General features: G+C 40.3%; 1 long non-coding RNA gene across 1 annotated transcript; it reads left to right on the plus strand.

The window, feature by feature from the left end:
• Nucleotides 1-1139: 1139 nt before the first annotated feature.
• LOC135987187 (uncharacterized) lies at nt 1140-12182 on the plus strand. The gene is made up of 5 exons (XR_010605974.1): nt 1140-1293; nt 2371-2541; nt 7037-7128; nt 7397-7454; nt 8979-12182. It is a non-coding gene; the product is annotated as an uncharacterized LOC135987187 (long non-coding RNA).
• Nucleotides 12183-17115: the final 4933 nt, after the last annotated feature.

Here is a 17115-nt window from a genome sequence, read left to right on the forward strand (position 1 = left end):
GGCTACTGTGAAGGTTGGGGGGAGTGTCCTGTCAGTTTACATCAACTGATGATTTTGACTAATGATTTCCCTCGCCCTGCTCTCGGGGTGACACCTTATGGGTGGTGTTGACTCCAGAGCAGTAGCCCCACATTAGTGCATAAGGCTTTATGCAGGTATTGGGCACTGAAGTATGATATCACTGAACACTCTTGTTTCAATATATAGTGATGTTTTACCTATTTATGTATTTTCCCAAAATTGTGAGCATGTCTGCCTACCTAATAAAGAAACAAAAAGGTGGCTCTTTCATATCCTGACTAAAAGATTAATCTTGTTAAAGTAATACAATTTAGTTTACTGTAAACAACATGAGGCTTTTGCAGTGTTTTTCTGTTGTTGTGGGTTTTTTTTTTTCCTTTTCATGTTGGCATCTAAACTGACGTTTTTTTCTCTCATCATTTTTGTTTATGTGATTGTTCCCTCCAGATGCAGGTACTGTAATTTTTAGATATCAATTAATCTCTCTTTCTCACAAAAAATCATGTTACTATGATACCCTGCAGCTCTCAGTTGTTTACACAGTATTAGCACAGGGAAATGCTACTTTCAGTTTGACACATAAAGCCCTTCTTGTCTCTTGTGCCTTTTGTCTGTAGGCTATTGTGCCTGTGACTAAAGCCATGCATGGCTTGAGCAAATGTTTGAATAGGGTTCTTGTGCAGTAGGACTATATAAGCCATTAGGCATACTCCCTTTAACTTGGTGATGAAAACATTGTGGTACATTTGGTGGCACAAAATAGAGTAAAATTGCTTTTGTGGCAGCAGAATAAACAGCATTCTAATGTGGTTTTGTTATTGTGCACGTGTGTGTGCTGAATATGTCTGGCAAAATTACCAAGGGCTAACCATGAAAAGTGTTAAGATTATTGGAGTTCTGGGTTGAACGCTGGGCTGAAAACAGAAAAATATGTATTGCTTTTTTCATTCTGAAATGTGAAATCAATATTATTCTGTCATTTTTTTGTGATCGGAGCCTTGAAATCTGCTAACTGACATGTGAAGCTGTTGCTAACCATCTTTTCTATGTATAAAGCCTTTTGTAAGAGTGTTATTTTTCTTTCCTCTCTATATGTGATGAGTACTACCATAGGGACTTGATTTTTTTCTGTGGGAAAGTGAAAAACATGGGAAGCTGCTCTCTGCCAAGCTATTTCCTCAAGGATCCACTTTACATACTGACAAATCAATGACCTGTCAGGTGTAGTTATGTGCCACAGCAATGATATGAGGTCAATCAGATGAAACCAAGGTACGTATTCCCAGCAGAGCCCAGCTATCTGTTTAACATTGTCAATCAAAATTTTCTTTGGTACAGAACATCCTCTTTCAGTTTAATTTGTTTCTAGATTTGATTAACTCTGAATTTGCATCTATTTTGTGAAATTACAACAATGGGAAAAATTATTTCCTTTGTTTTGCTTTGTCTTGAAATACTATACAATAAGTTTGCTATTTTGTCTTTCAACACAAACCCATGCTTGTTATATCTATTTGCAACTCTTCCTGGTCTAGAGAAACTCTGTTTCATGTAGAAAAATAAACAAATATGTTCTTTGCTGTAACAGTGAGGTGGTATTTAATTAGTCTATCCTGCAGTAACAAAAATTCAAGTGTCTCCTAAACACATAAGTGTTTTCTTGAATGCCATCTTATAAAATGATATAATATAAAATATTTGTTTTGTCTTGCGAGTCCATGTTTGTGAAGCAAAAGATACACAAATTTGGTCCATAAATCGGTAGTTTTATATGGAGTCATTTCTCATTGTGTCCTGGTAAACCTGCATTTTACCAATGTTTCAAACCTTTTGATACCAGAGGAGAAATTATTTTCTTAAAATAGATTCAGGATTTTCAGTTTTTTCCTTAATACTATATATTTTTAAAAGGTTCTGTTAGCTTAATGACTGAGAACTGAAAAGTATTAAAAACAAATACTCATTTAGTATACTGTATACTGCACACAGTATATCAATAGAACAGCATTTTTAACTATTACATGTACCTTATTGAAAACAGAAGATGTAAATGATAATGTAGAAAGTAAACAGCTGGATTAAAATCGCATTTCTTAAGTAAAGTTACAAAAAATGAAAGGGAAAAAAGAGACAATAAAGTGACAGCATGCTAAAAAAAATATTTTTGAAAAAATCTCATTCAGAAATGCAGACATCCTAAATGAAAGCTACTGCAAGATTTTGTGTGAAAAACCTGGTTCGTTTTCAAGATATTGTAATTCATCCTTAATTTGCTGTCTTGCTATAGTCTAAGCACTATCATTTGAGCATAAGTTAGTGTAAGTCTGCATTGTGATTCCTTTTTTTCAGATATTTTGAAGTCATCTGTTGATTTTCTGAGCTGCAAGACATTTCTGTCTGTGCTGCATCATTTCAACAACTGCACTTTATGTTTCAAAAACATGTAAAAAATTACAGTTCTTCAAGCAAAAGCAGCAGAGATCTAGTTCCACAATGGAGCGCTGGAAAAAGAACTCAAAGGTGCGATGTAAGATGATACCCTCCTCCTTTCATGGGGGATAATTTGTAGCAAACTTATGAAGTCGATACACAATTTGAGGAAACGAGCATCCCACCCATTTTTCTTTGTGTGCTCCATAGAATTCACATCCTTCCATTTTTGGTTTTTTGTTTCCTTGAATTGTGCCTCATAACTTATTGTCATTGCTCATTAGATGTGGATGTGTTAGGAAGGTTGTCCAGATAGTGACGCTACCCGGAAATAGCTGAGTAGCTCAGAAGAGAGGTTCGTATTCACAGTGACCTTCAATGAAATGCAAAGCTAAAGAAAGCTGCTCCGAGTTTACCACATCTGAAACGAAGTGAGAACTATTATTATCTCTAGTCTTTGCTGTCATGATATTTAAAGATATCCTAGTGCAGAGGAAATATGTTTTCACATGGGTGCCTACTTTTATCATTATTTTGGTGGATGGGATGCATCATTTGAACTCTCTTTTCCCCCTGACCATCGGATTTAGGACCTGGTTGCCAAGGTCTCAGCCAGGGCTGCTGAATGGTTTGACAGGCAATCCTGGGAGCCTCGGCGTGTTTCCACTTTACCCCTTTCTCCTGCAAGGGAAGAGCTACACGTAACTTTGCATGCAGTGCTGTTTGCTTTTTTTCTTTCTATAATAATTCCTCCCTGTTTTCCTGATAGCGGCAAGGAAATACCAGATCCAGGCTCCAGATCCACGCCAGAGCCATGCCACAGGAGCAGACTGAGTTGCTCCAAACCAGCTGGCAAAGAAAAGCCTCCATATGACAGGAGCGTGGGATGGCAAGGGGGCGGTGGGGGCTGGAGAGGACCGCTCTCTCCGGGGTAGCTGTGTTTGAGCAAGCTGCAATCTGTCCCTCAGTGTGCACCTGCCCGCACCGAGGGTCTGAGAGCATCGCTGCCAGGGGGGAGCCCGCAGGAGGGCACAAAGCGCTGGGGGACACGTCCTCAGCTGCTGCTCCGCTCCCGCCAGACAATGAAAGCCAGTGCTGCTTTCATCAGGTGAGGAGCCAAGCCTGAAGGCTAGCTCAGTGAATTTTTCCCTAATCTGACGTATCAGAGGGTGGAATTAGCCTCTGCCCCCAGACAAATGTGCTGCCAAGACCGAGCGCTTGCCTCTCCAGAGCACAAGCCCCTCCTGGAGCTTTTACCTCTGCTCCCTGTGCTGCTCGGTGCCCTACGCCCGCCAGCTTTGCGCTTCTCAACTGTGTTTTCCTCCTCTAAACCTTATAGAGAGGGGCCGTGCTGGCTCCCCATCTCTGCAGAAAACACTGCACCCTGCCTCCCTGAGAGGGGATTTTATCCAGGTGCCACAACCCAAACAACAGCTTGTGGGGCTACTGGGGTAAAACACTGCCTGTCCAGCCTATTGAGGGACCCCGCTTTACAAATTTGGTCCCGAATGGAGAATAAATGCTCATCAAATTGACAAAAGAGGTGCTATCCTATTGTCTTATGCAGATGGGAAACCTGCTTGCATTGGCCATATCGCTTTTGAGCAACTCCCCTAGTTCATCCGCATAAAAATGTCTGTGCCACAAGCCTTGGATCTCCCGTGGGTAGCTTGTTTGGGACACTTCACAAATCTGTCTGGTGGAGACTTACTGGATGCATCTGACTTGCTCATATTTCTAAAACTGGGCAAAGAACTTCTTTATTTGTGCCTGTTCCTTCCATCTGCCTGGCACCAGGTTGGTGAACCAAGAAGGGAAGCCTGCTGTGTTATAAATTGGGAAGATTGTCTGTGTGCAACTTGAAAATGGAGCGGTGTCACAGCAACTGTTCAGTCCCAGCACAAAGAAAGTCAGGATGGCAGGAATAGAGACAGAGTGTGTAAGATGTAGTTTTATTTTAAGTGAAATTTAAAACCTGCTACTAGGAATAAATGCTTTCTTCACAACATGGTAACGAGGAAAGGAGAATGCATTTTCCAACCAAATTGCAAAAGTTCACGAAATTCTTTGCTCACTATTTGTTCCAAGTGATATAAAGGAGAAGGAAGAGACTCTATCCAGTGCAAATCATATTTTTAAGAATTTCCCAATATTGCTTCCTGTCTTTGTGCTTGGGCAGCAGATTGTATATAGAAATAAAACAAATTTGCTTTATCTTTTCAGAAGAAAGTGTCTGCTATATCATTTGCTGGCTCTCATTTGTTCGTTCATTCAAAAACAGCAGGAAAAGGGCTTTTGTGTTAAGAACAGTCAAGGTCAGGGATTTTTATTTTTGATGTTGGCTGCCAGTAGCTTGACTTCTCTGACTACTATTTCCAAGTCAATCTCGAATAGCAATCTAATTGCTAGCTTACAGGGAGATATTTCACAGCTACAAGTTAGCTGCAGTGAGCACAGAACAGAAAAAGATTGCAGGACAAAATTAAAAGTCTTGTACTGTCTCGGCCCCTGTTCATGGCAATCTCCAATTAAGTTAATCAAGCCTACTAAAGGCTGCCAAATTTGACCCTGGTGCTGCAAATTCTTTTTCATGTACGCTTACCTTTGAAATCTGTATGAGCAAAAGCTTTACCTATGTGACTCGGTTTACGGAATTAGGGCCTTACACACCAGGATTCACCATACTGAATATTTATTTTCATAGCAAGCGATCAAAAATGCAAAACAATGTTGTGATTTTGTAAAAAAGAGAAACGGTGTTTTGCAAGTGATGCCCTGCATGTCTGGGACATTTTTCAAGCCATACTACCTTGACATGGCACAGTCAATTGCCCTGTCTCATTCACTCTCAAATTACTATATTTTTAAAGCCTCAAGCTAATGGCCAAATGAAAGTAAAATAAATTATTAGCCAAAATATCTATGCCATAAAATGGCAGTATGGAAGTATGAGCATTTCTTGTTGAGTTTATTTTTCTGGCAATCGGGTGTTTTGGTGGCAGGCAGGAACAGCAGAGGTAGAAATGTGTTGTAGCTTATTCCCTGGTCTGTAAAACAGCCACCATATAAGAATGCAACTTAATCACAGTTCCACTGACAACTCCTCTTTAAGCCGCTCATTAGCAGTCTGTGACACAAAGCAAGTTTTTGCTTTTTTTCGCCTTTAGTGTAATTCTCAAGATTTTATGCATGTATCAATTAGAGATATCCAGTCATGGAAAGCAGGTTTCAAACTCTGGAGAAGTACAATAAATCACCAACCATATGGGCTTTTGTTATTAAAAGAAAGTCATAATAAGACAAAAGCCAAAGTAAGTTAAACCAGCTGAACAGTGATCTGAGGCAGTCTTATGCAAAACCCACTACCTTGGCTTGTTCACAGGCAGCTTCTTTAGAAGACTGAAAGAAAACCTTTTTCAACTCTTTATTTCTTGGCTGCGTCAGAAAGAAAGCACAGAAAAAGCCATCTCAGTGCTGCTTTTCATGCTCTGCTTACTTTGTTTTCACATGAGATCCTGTGCGCTACCTTTGTTTTTTGCCCCTTGCTTTTTAGAGGGCTCCTTGTGCAAAACAATAGAGAGTCCCGATAACAACAGGCAGTTGCTCCAAGGCCTAGTTGTTCAGCAGGATTCACTCCAAGAAACCGAGAGGGGTGTGTTGAGTCCTTTTTCCATCACCAAGCCTTTACAGTTAGCAGGCCAGATGGCATGAGATGGGCCCCCCAAAAAATAACGACAATAAATAATACTGCGACTTGCAACGTAGGACCGAGCTCGGTTACTTCCACTTCATCACACTGTTTGGAAGTGCCTTTGATGTATAAAAGCACCCTCTAAGATAATGAAATGCGGTGGCAGCTGGCTAATGGCTGGGAAAGTGCAAACCCTGCATTGAACTCTTCCCACCAGGCTATTCAGCGCCCGGGCAATGTCAGTCTCAAGGAGGCGGGGAAGAAACGGAGGCTTGTTGCTGTGCAGCCTTTGGGCTTCTGGGCAGGCTGCTGTAGGTGGGGTATTATTTGCCTTGCTGAGTAGAAGTGATGTGCCCGAGGCAAAGGGAAAGTTTTTACTGTCTTAACACATTAACCTTGCAGGCTCTGTCCTAGAAATGTTAAATAAGCCACAGGGTCACGCTGCTTGAAGAGACGCTGCTCTTGGGTAAACTTTAAAATGAGCTTTTTTTTTTTTTTTTTTTTTTTACTACAATCCTGTCAGTCATGCAATCAGGGTTAGTTTCCTTTCAGGACAGACTATCTTGCGGCTCAGGTCCATGGGAAATAAAAAAATAACACATCCAGACATTTCTCTCAGCTGCTCCAGGCCTAAATGTGGGGCAGAGTAAAAGACAAAGATCCAAAATAGACAGGGGACTCAGACAAATATGAAACCCCTGTTTGTTCAGGAGCTTTGGAACAGTAGGGGTTTTATTCCTTGAACACAAAGAAAAGTTTCTGGTCTCTCTGTTAAATGATCCTGTGTTAATAATATTATAATGGGATCTGATCCTGTAAATACTTGATTAGTTGTGCGCTTATGTTCATGCACGTCATTAGTTCTGCTAACTCAGTGCCACAATTTGTCACCAGACTTTGCAGGCTTGGGGCTTGCCACTGCCAAATGCAGCAACAGCAGAGAAGGTGCTATGCGAGATTCGAAATGAGGTCTCATCATAAAAAGAGTAAGTGGTGAAAGCCAAACTTACCAGAATAAATATTTTGGGGATCAGAAGTCAGCTCTGTCTTTTATTATTTGGAGAAAAAAATTCTTACTTTTTGATAGTTAAATTGTGGAATATTCATGCACCATTATAAAATTCAACTTGCCAGCTGTCCAGATTCTAGGGCTAGCTAATTCTGAAATATTACTATCCTGGGTGTTATGATCTTGCAGGCAGGGTCAGGGTCATGTATGATCAAATGGTCATGTTGTGACACTTTTATCTCCAGAACAGAAGCCCATGATTGCCTGAGAGCTGCAGCAGCCTCTGAAATCTCATCAGTTCAGGTGGGGCCAAAAGATTTTAAAAGGGACATTTTGCATACTTTGTCTAAATAACTACCCAGATCCATAGTCAGGGCAAGCCTGCTGACTCTCATTGTGTATTTTCACTGACTGTATGCCAAAGGTGTATTGATTATTGTCACTTAGGCTAACATATACTGTATCCCACAGTACAACTCAATATATTTCCTGAGAGTAAGCATAAGTCAATGTCACCAAAACTTTCAGTGCCAAGTCAGAACAGCTCTATTTAATACTAAGATTATGACAGCAAAGTTCTGATCTGTTCCTTATGATCCCTTATCCTGGCAATGCGTTGCTGCTTTTTAGGAAAAGCCTCTTTGTTTCATTGCATTGACACTCACTAAGAAATCCCAGCCCAGGTGGATATATTGGCTCTACCAGTCAGCCTTCGACCATTGCTTTCACAGAGTTTGCTTTCTAAATATGGTTTTGAGAGCTGTTTGCTTGATAGACTGCTTCACAGCCTTATGATTATTTGTTTCTGACTCTTTTTGATTGCTCTGCTAATCTCTAGACTTTGGCCTCGAGGCTATTATTTATATTGTACTTTTATTGGTGTTTGCTATTTGAAACTTTGTTTTCAGTAGATTCGCGTCCCCTTTCTAAACGGCTTTTCTGATTAAATTTTGTCAAAAAGGTTGGGTGGATTGTTTTTCCGTTGTTTGTCCTCCTCCTAACAGTTCAGTTGAGATCTCACCTGCCTTTGTGATTTGTTCTCAGATTAGAAGGGGCAGCTGCACAGCTTTTACTTTTATTAGTTCTTTGCAATGGGTCAGGCAAAATATTAACCATGCATGTACTGCTGTCCCAAAACCTCAAGTGGATTACAACAGAACTCCTTACTCCACAGTTTAAAAAAAATATATATATATATATTTGACTGTAACGTCATGCAGGGGTTTTTTTGTGTATGTCTAGATGTATCTGCTATAAGGACAGAGCGAGCTTAAGTATCAAAACATATGAAAATAGCCCAACCTTTCCAACAACTTGTCTAAACTTATTTTCTAAGAGTTAGAGTGTGAAATTCAAACACAAATTTAGGTCTCAGCCCTGCAACACCAGGAGCTCAGTGGGATAAATATTTCAAGCGCATGGCTTTCTAAGGCATTGTGTTTCTTAGCTCTGATTCTTTGAGTTTCATCTACACAAAATGTAGTTTGATCCTTTTTAGATCTGCTAATAGAACGGCTTCTTGCTTGATTTGGGTGATTTACAAAGTTTTACTGTTTCTCAGTTTTTGAGCGTTCTGCCTGCTTACCGCTAATTGCTTGGTCAATGCCTTATCCTTAACGGGGAGCCAGCTCTCCTACAATTTAATTAGAATAATCTCTGATGTAGGACTTTATTCCTACTATTAGTTTTCAAAAAAGTGTTTTGTTTTTCTTTTGGGCTCAGGGCTGGTGGGGAGAAGGGAGAAGGGGTGGAACATGCCATGGGTTAAGCTAAGCTCCCTGAAGACAAATTTTTCATACCAAATTTCAGTTCTTTTACTAATTTTAGGTTACTACATTTAAATGTCTCAAACCTGAGGCTCCAAGACCCTTGCTGAGCAAGAGGCTGAATGGCCACGGTGACAGCAAAAGCCAACGGTCTCTGCAAGGAATTTGGTTTTTCGGGAACTGGACATGTTGTTGAGAACAGGAGCTTCAGTAGGGAGACAGTTAAGTGCAGAACACTGCTGACGGTAAACACTTAAGTGCCTAGTATTTGGGATCCCAAATTAGCTGATATACAGTTAGTAGGTTATTTTGGAAATGTAGTTCTTGGCAAAGAATCATAACGGTGTAATGTGCTAGCCAATACTGAATTTGTCCGTGCCCAACTCTGTGTGTCTACATAATGTGTGCTGAGGCTGATAAAGAAGGTAAACTGGTTTTCTTGTTAACCATTGCTATTTCTTTGTATACTATGCCAAATGATTATATATCACCTAGTGGGACCCTGGTTATGGAATTTTGTTCTTCTATTTATGATATGTGTTATAACAGACAATGTATATCTCTAGTGATGAGACGTGTTCATCTCCTGAGCAATCCGAGTCCTGATATACTAAACCAGGTTACAGTTTCTGTCACTTCTTCACATTTCAGCTACCAGCAGTGGATTTGTTTTGCTGCTCCTTTTTAGGCATTCTTTTCCCTCATCTCTACATTGGCTCTTTTAGCTTCATTTCTGTCCAGTTCTGTAGAAGTATTTGCCTCATATTTTTCAAAAGTGCGTTAGCATTCATCATTCTCCTGAGTCATGCTTTCTAACCTCCTGTCTGAATGGTTTTCTGGGTTCTTTTCCATTGCTCAGACTTTCTGAATTTTTGGCCATTTCAATTTGCATTTTTATTAGTCCTCTCAACCATCCACCTTTAGCTTTTATAATGTATTAAGTGATTCTTTTGACATCTGAGGTTGCTGAAGTGACACACAGGATGAGTCTACTTTCTTTTCAGGCTGACGTGATGATGGTCTCTTGAGGTCCTTTTAGTGAAACCTTCTCAGCTTTCTGGACTGCAGCCTGAGCTCATTCCAAGCTCCATTTCATTCCACTGCAGGTGTCACTAGCGTGGTGTTTCTTTGAATCACTGAAGCTGTTATATTAATAATTGGATTATAAGACCAGTGAGTTGTTTGATCCTTCATGTGCTTTTGATGATTATTTAGCCTTTTTTTTTTTTTAAATAAGAATGCCTTAAATAATGTTAGTTTCCTAAGATATGCACAGATTTGCTTCAGTGGATCAGGCCCTATTCTCTACATTCATTTTGAGTTTTGTCTCCCAGCCAGAATCTGTCAGAGGTACATGGCGTTTGATAGATGTTTCCTCTCTCTCAGGAGTGAGATTCAACATCTGCTGTAGGACTGACTTCAAAGGGTTTCTCCCAGTGCAGCCTCTGTGGAAATTTAGCCTACTTGCACTGGCAAATCTATGAGCGACTATATTACAGTGTCTTATCTACTGAAGTCCACAAAGTATTTGATAGTCTTCTTCAAAAACAATGTATTTAGGTGGTTTCCAGAGAAAAAAAAGTCAGAAAAGCATAATTTCTAGAGCCTAGGGGAAAAAAAAAAACCCAAACAAACAAAAAACCAAACCAAAACACAATGCACAACAAAAACCAACAAGCCACCACCCAGGTGTTGTTTTTGTTTGTTTGTTTTTGATTTTTTTTTTCCCCACATCATCCTGAATGCCTTTTCTCACCAGTGTAGTAGTGTACCTTTGTGCCACCAGGTCAGAGTTTCTCCTGGAAACACATAGTGTTTGGCTTTGAGCTCTAAGCACTCCAAAGCAGACCTGCCCTGTCCGGGAGAAGTCTTCAAGGGTATTGCCATTGCTCTGATCCACTCAATATGGGTTGCTAGAAATCTTGGGACTCCCTGCCAGAAGAAGTGGGATCGATTGGAAGAACCTCTGTGCTGCAAGGAACTTCAAGCAGAATTCTTTGAGAGGACTTATTACCAGCAAAATGTAGGCACTCTTGAAGTGAGAACAAGTAAAACTACCAGCTGTCAGCTAGAAGAAGGAAGAAAGGAGGAAAGAAATAAAAAAACTTAGTGTGTGGTTGATAATTAATCTGCAAGTTGCTGCAGACTGCACTTGACCTTTGTAGTATCTAGATAGAAAAAGAAGATGCCATCTACGTCCACACATATTCCCCTGTACTTCCAACAGAAGGTTATGCCTTACTTCTTCAAAGATTTGTGCATGTATTTAATCTCACTGAATTTTTAAATGGTAAACTTAAGCACTTAGGTCAATCTTTGCAGGAACAAGTTGTGTCTGGTTATAAAATTAAGACTGTATCTCAGTGTATCACGTAAGTGGGATGGATTGATGTTGTCCAAACATCTTTCATTCTGGCATTTTCAACCTTTTGCATGCTGAATCTGCAACTTTAGTGTAGTTTTAATGCATTTTAACTATATATTTTAATGATATATGACTAGAAACCAGTAGAGATGTGGCACATCATAACCATATGCCTGGTCATAATTAGTTATCTACAGATGTAGCTCACGACTGGGGAGGCTCTGCAGTATACATTTTCCTTTCAGCTCTTGTTATTTCATGTATTCATTTAAATTAGCAATAAGAAACTGAAAACATTACAATGTGGATTGAGGAAAGACAGCTTTTTAATAGTGTTTGATTGTTTGCCAAAGTTTTTGCAAGTGTTCCTGTTAGGACATATTACTATGTACTATATACAGCATATTTATATTCTTACAACATGTTTAAACTTCTCAGTTATAAATTTCTTGTATGTCTAGAGTTGCCTGGGAAAGCAAACCTGCACAACTGCCCTTGGTCTTCCTTGGTAAGGTTGATGCACCTTTTAACAGGTTGGTGGGATCTCGAAGACAAGGTCAGAACGCCACAGCAAACTGCGAATGGGTGTGTTTACAGGGGAATGGGAGAAATTTGGACAGGAAAGCTGAATGATTTATGTGAGATGAAAAGATAGAAAAGTGACAGTAAAAGATCAAAGTATGTTGATTCAGTTGCATAATTTGGCCTCAAGACTATTAAACACAGGTTACAATTCACCAGGGGAATTCTTTCTGCTAGCCTGTTCTCCTGCCAACTGGAGAGGAGGGAAGTGGGATGAGAAGGAAGAAACCCCATTGTTTTCATTTCTACCAAGCTGAAGAAGAGTTTGAATGGGGAGTATCTGGAGCATAGCTATGTGACACGTTCCTTTCAGTTCCTTGCCTGTCTTCTTTTTTATTTCTTTTTCCCCCTCCTTTGGAAGGAGTTGTGGTAAACTCTATTAAATATGAATGTTTATCGCACAATTAATTCTGGATTTTTTTCATCGAACATAAGGGAAGTTCCTCAAGATGTTCTTCTTGGTGAAAAATGACAAAAAGTGTAAGTGAGAATACTTATACGATCCTTTACATTTTAGTGGTAGAACTATGTGAACAGTGAAATTGCAGAAGTTCAGAAATGCCAATAGGAATGCACCTCATTGTTTCTTCCTCAACAAGTTCCTACATGCACCTGTTTCCACAGAAAGGAGATTTCCTCCTTGTGTCCTTGCCCAGGACTACAAAAAAAAAAAAAAAAAAAAGGAAAAAAACCTCCCTACATTAAGTTCAAGACAAAAGGAAATACATTGTCTGTAGGGAGGCTAGTGCACACTTTCTTAAATTCTTGTTCTCACTGAAGTCTCTGGGAACTTTTTGATGATTTAAAGCATGGCCAGGATTTCTCTACCGATGATGAAAACCTGGCCTTCTAATTCTTTGGAAAGGTAGTTTTATTTGCTTTCTCTCATCAAGAGATTTCTAGAACAACTTCTTGCTGTGGCACCATCCAACATTTAATTATGATGTGGACCCACAGGGCCTGATAGTGTATTATCCTGTAGCTATTTTCAGCAGTTACAAACGGGTAAATTATTGCCTTAGGAGACCGAAGGTGTACTCCAGGCATTGACCCTGCATTGTTTACAACAAGCACAAAGCAGCAGTATTGTTCTCGTAAGGGGCTCTTCTTCCCTTGCCAAAATATTGCCTGTTCTCTTAGAGCATCACTACATTGCAGACTTACCCCTATGTCATTGTTCAAACAAAATGTGCAAATAATAGATGTTTTTCTTCATTGGCCAAAATCTGAAAAGCTAGAGGGGAGTGTGAGGAGTGAAGAGTTTGAGTCAAGCAGAAAAGAAACTTCAAATTTGAAGCTAAATTCAAAACCTTTTATTAAATTTGTGGGATCTTCAACAGCTTTTTTCTTGCCAGTTGGATTGTTTTAAAGCAAAAAATGATATTTTGAAAACAGAAGTAAAAATTTCATTTAGAAAAATAATGACATAAACATTTCACCTCTTCCAAACAGCCTTTTCAGTTTTAAAAATGTCAAAATGGCAATGTCAATAGTCACTATTTAAATGTTTTCCTATTACTTTTTAGTCTCTCCTCTTATCAGATAGGTAAAGCCTTTATTATTTTTTTTTTCCCTTAAATTCCCTTGGAGTTGTGGGGAGACAAAAACAAATTAATCACAAATACTTGGTCCAGCTATAAAACTAAATAATCACCAAAGCATCTTCTGCATGGGTATTGCAAAGCATGAGGTTTATTATTTGCATTTTAACCTCTGTACGTCATAAGCTGGTGCTGTTTGCATATAATGCAACCTTCTCTTACTCAGAGTGGAAAACCTTGGCAGAGGTTTGGGTGACTGACTTGCTGCTTCCTTCCATTCTTGCTGCATCCTTCTCCAGAGTGTGGATTCTCATTTTGATGTAATTTGGGATTTAGAACAGTTTGGGTTAAAAGCGACCTTTAAAGATCATCTAGTCCAACACTCCTGCAATGAGCAGTGACATCTTCAACTAGATCAGGTTGCTCAGAGCCCCGTCCAGCCTGGCATCAAATGTTTGCAGGGATAGGCCATCTACCACCTCTCTGGGTAACCTGTTCTGGTGTTTTAACACCCTCATTGTAAAAAATTTCTTCCTTATATCTAGTCTGGATCTCCCCTCCTTTAGTTTAAAACCATTACCCCTTGCCCTGTCACAACAGGCCCTATTAAAATGTCTGTCCCAATTTTTCTTGTAAGCCCCCTTTAAATACTGAAAGGCTGCCATAAGATTTGTCTGGAGCCTTCTCTTCTTCGAGCTGAACAGAATCACAGAATCACAGAATCACAGAATGTTAGGGATTGGAAGGGACCCTAACATTCACAACCCCAACTCTCTCAGCCTGTCCTCACAGGAGAGAAATTCCATCCCTCTGATCATCTTGATGGCCTCCTCTGGACCATCTCCAACAGGTCCATGTCTTTCCTGTACTGAGGGTTCCAGAGCTGGACGCAGGACTCCAGGTGGGGTCTCACCAGAGCAGAGCAGAGGGGCAGAATCACCTCCCTTGACCTGCTGGCCACACTCATTTTGATGCAGTCCAACATATGATTTGACTTCTGAGTGCAAGAGCACATTGCCACCTCATGTCCAATCTTTCATCCACCAGTATCCCCAAGTTCTTCTCAGCAGGGCTGCTCTCAATCCCTTCATCCCCCAGCCTGTATTGATACCGGGGGTTGCCCCAACCAAGGTGCAGGACCTTGCACTTGGCCTTGTTGAACCTCATGAGGTTTGCATGGGACCACTTCTTGAGCTTCTACACATCCTTCTAGATGGCATCCCATCCCTCAGCCATGTCAACTGCACTGGTCAGCTGGGTGTCATCTGCAAACTTGCTGAGGGTGCACTCGATTCCACAATGTCATTGATGAAGATATTTAATAGTACTGGTTCCAATACGGACCCCTGAGGGGCACTGCTTGTCACCAGTCTCCACCTGGACTTCAAGCTGATGACCACTACCCTTTGTTTAGGATATTAGTCTTATTAAGCCTGGAAACTATGACCTTTTGAAAAGCTCTATTTACAAAAGGTAGGCCCAGTAATGTATCTTTATCCCTATTGATTTGCATCCTTCCTGGGTAATCTGTAAAAATAGCTGCTCTCTTCCCACCAGAAATTCCTGTTCTGTGAGATGTACTCTTCTCCAATCTCCTTTTTCCAAAATACTAATACTATTTCATCCAAAAATGCAAATTTAATTTCTAGGTATCTTGCTTCCTGCAATAATGGAAAGCCCCTCAAGTATCTTACCATGCCTGCTACTGTTTGCTGTTTCAGTTCCACATGCTAATATGATTTCCTGTAGGAGGAGATGAATATATTAATTCTACAGTGAAATTAGCAAAAAAAAAAAAAGAAAGAAAAAAAAAAAAAGGAAAAGCCTGACCAGTGCTTTCAGTGCTTTTAAGAAGAGTAATCTCAATGGAAAATGTTAAATTGGTTCCACAGTACAAGTGTTAGATGTAAGATCTTGCTCTAGCACAGGCTCCTGACTTTCTCTTTGATTTTCTGTCTGGTGACGGATGTTGTTTCTGCCACCTGTTTGAAGACAATTGTGCAACTGGGACCATGGAATGATGTCCAGTTGCCTTTTTTAGAATATGAATAGGGCTTTTGAATTTGGCTGTGCTGAGTGGTTTGGGGCTGAATCACTCTGTAGACTTGCCAGAGAAAGCGTTTAGCCTATGGACATGAGCCAAAGCCCACTGGATCTCACAGCAAGGCTCCTTTTGGCTTTGGTGGGCTCTGGCTTAAGCTCTATATGAATGACAGTTTCTTCTCTGGAATTACCAAAAAGTCTTCATTTATATTAAGTTTATGTTTTTCTTTTCCCGAAGAGTTTCATCTATGTTTTACAGTTTGAACCACTGCTGCCTGGCGAATGGGATGTTAGGGCTGATGGTAACATGGATGGTCCATCATGAAACCATCGGGGGCAAGGAGCCATCTCAGAGCTGAGCTGCCTGAACTTCTCTGTACCCACTGTCCACTTTTACTTGCTTTTCACTTCTGAATGTGTGCTATTCTGAAACGCCTCAAATACTGTCGGACTCCAAGCTATTTTGGACATGAGCATGTCATTTCCCTTCCCTCTGCTGCAATCACAGTTGGATCCTGCAGGCATTTCCCATAACAGGCCTCAGTTATCAACGGCAGGAGTTTTAGTGTGTTTCCCTTTGCAAGGACTTTTGTTGCCAGATGGGAGTTGTTAGTTGTTTATATCAGGCTATGAGTAATGCCCTTTTGCTAGCATTGTACACAATGTTTTTTTGACATTTATTCCTTCTGTTGTTACACAATGTTAGCTTAGCAAGTTATAAAGAACAACCTTTTTCCCCCAGGTGTCCTTTTGTGTTCTTTTGCTCATTTTCTGAGATTCTTTCTTTTCCAGTTTTGAAGGTAAAAAGAATATATAAAAATAGAAAAATGAACAACAAGCTTAGAGACCTTTCCCAGTCTGCTACTCACTGCTGTGAATAGATGCTAAACATAGGTTTGTGGGCCCACTTTCAGGTTTCTCAGATTCCTTTTCTTCCTGAGCCCCCTTTACGTCTGTTACAGGGCCCCAACTTTCCTGCTGTTTTCCTTGGCTCTGTGGGTTGCAATGTAAATTTTACCAGCTCCCAGCACCTCCATTAAATGGTGGGATGAGCCCTTTCTCTGCAGACCTCACTCCCTCATAACTCATACAATGAGACCTTATCCTGCAGACCGTTGAGCATGTTCTGTGAGAGGAGGCCTCAACCCATGCTTATTCTGAGTATCGATGCTCAGTATTTGATCCATCAGCCTGAATTAATATCTCGATAATGAAAACAGTTCATGATAACTTTGGCAAATTTCTCATGCTCTTTCATTTCACAGATAGATGGATTTTTCTGTCCTTCCATCTGCTTGCTTCCCACCTTTTTTCTGCCTTTTTATTCCAACAAAATTGGCTTTAGCATGACAGTATAGACTGTCTGTAAGGCACTCTACATTTCCATAATGGTGTCAAAACTGTTTAGACACCCTCAGAGCCAAATTTTTGTATTTGTACTCTAGTTCTGCATAGAAGACAGAGAGCTATACCAATCCCGGGCCCTCCAGAAGGCCTTGGACAGCCCATGCCTGCCACACTATTTCCCTATGTTGTGTCTTGCACATAGATGTACAAAAATCTGCTCCAAGGGCCCACTGGCAGGAAATGTCCAAACTTCACATGTTTCCCCAGGGACCTATGGATCAGACTCCCTGTAGACCTGGTAAGAAGATGTGTCTCTCTGA

This window comes from Caloenas nicobarica, chromosome 1, assembly GCF_036013445.1.
Source record: "Caloenas nicobarica isolate bCalNic1 chromosome 1, bCalNic1.hap1, whole genome shotgun sequence".
Lineage (NCBI taxonomy): Eukaryota > Metazoa > Chordata > Aves > Columbiformes > Columbidae > Caloenas > Caloenas nicobarica.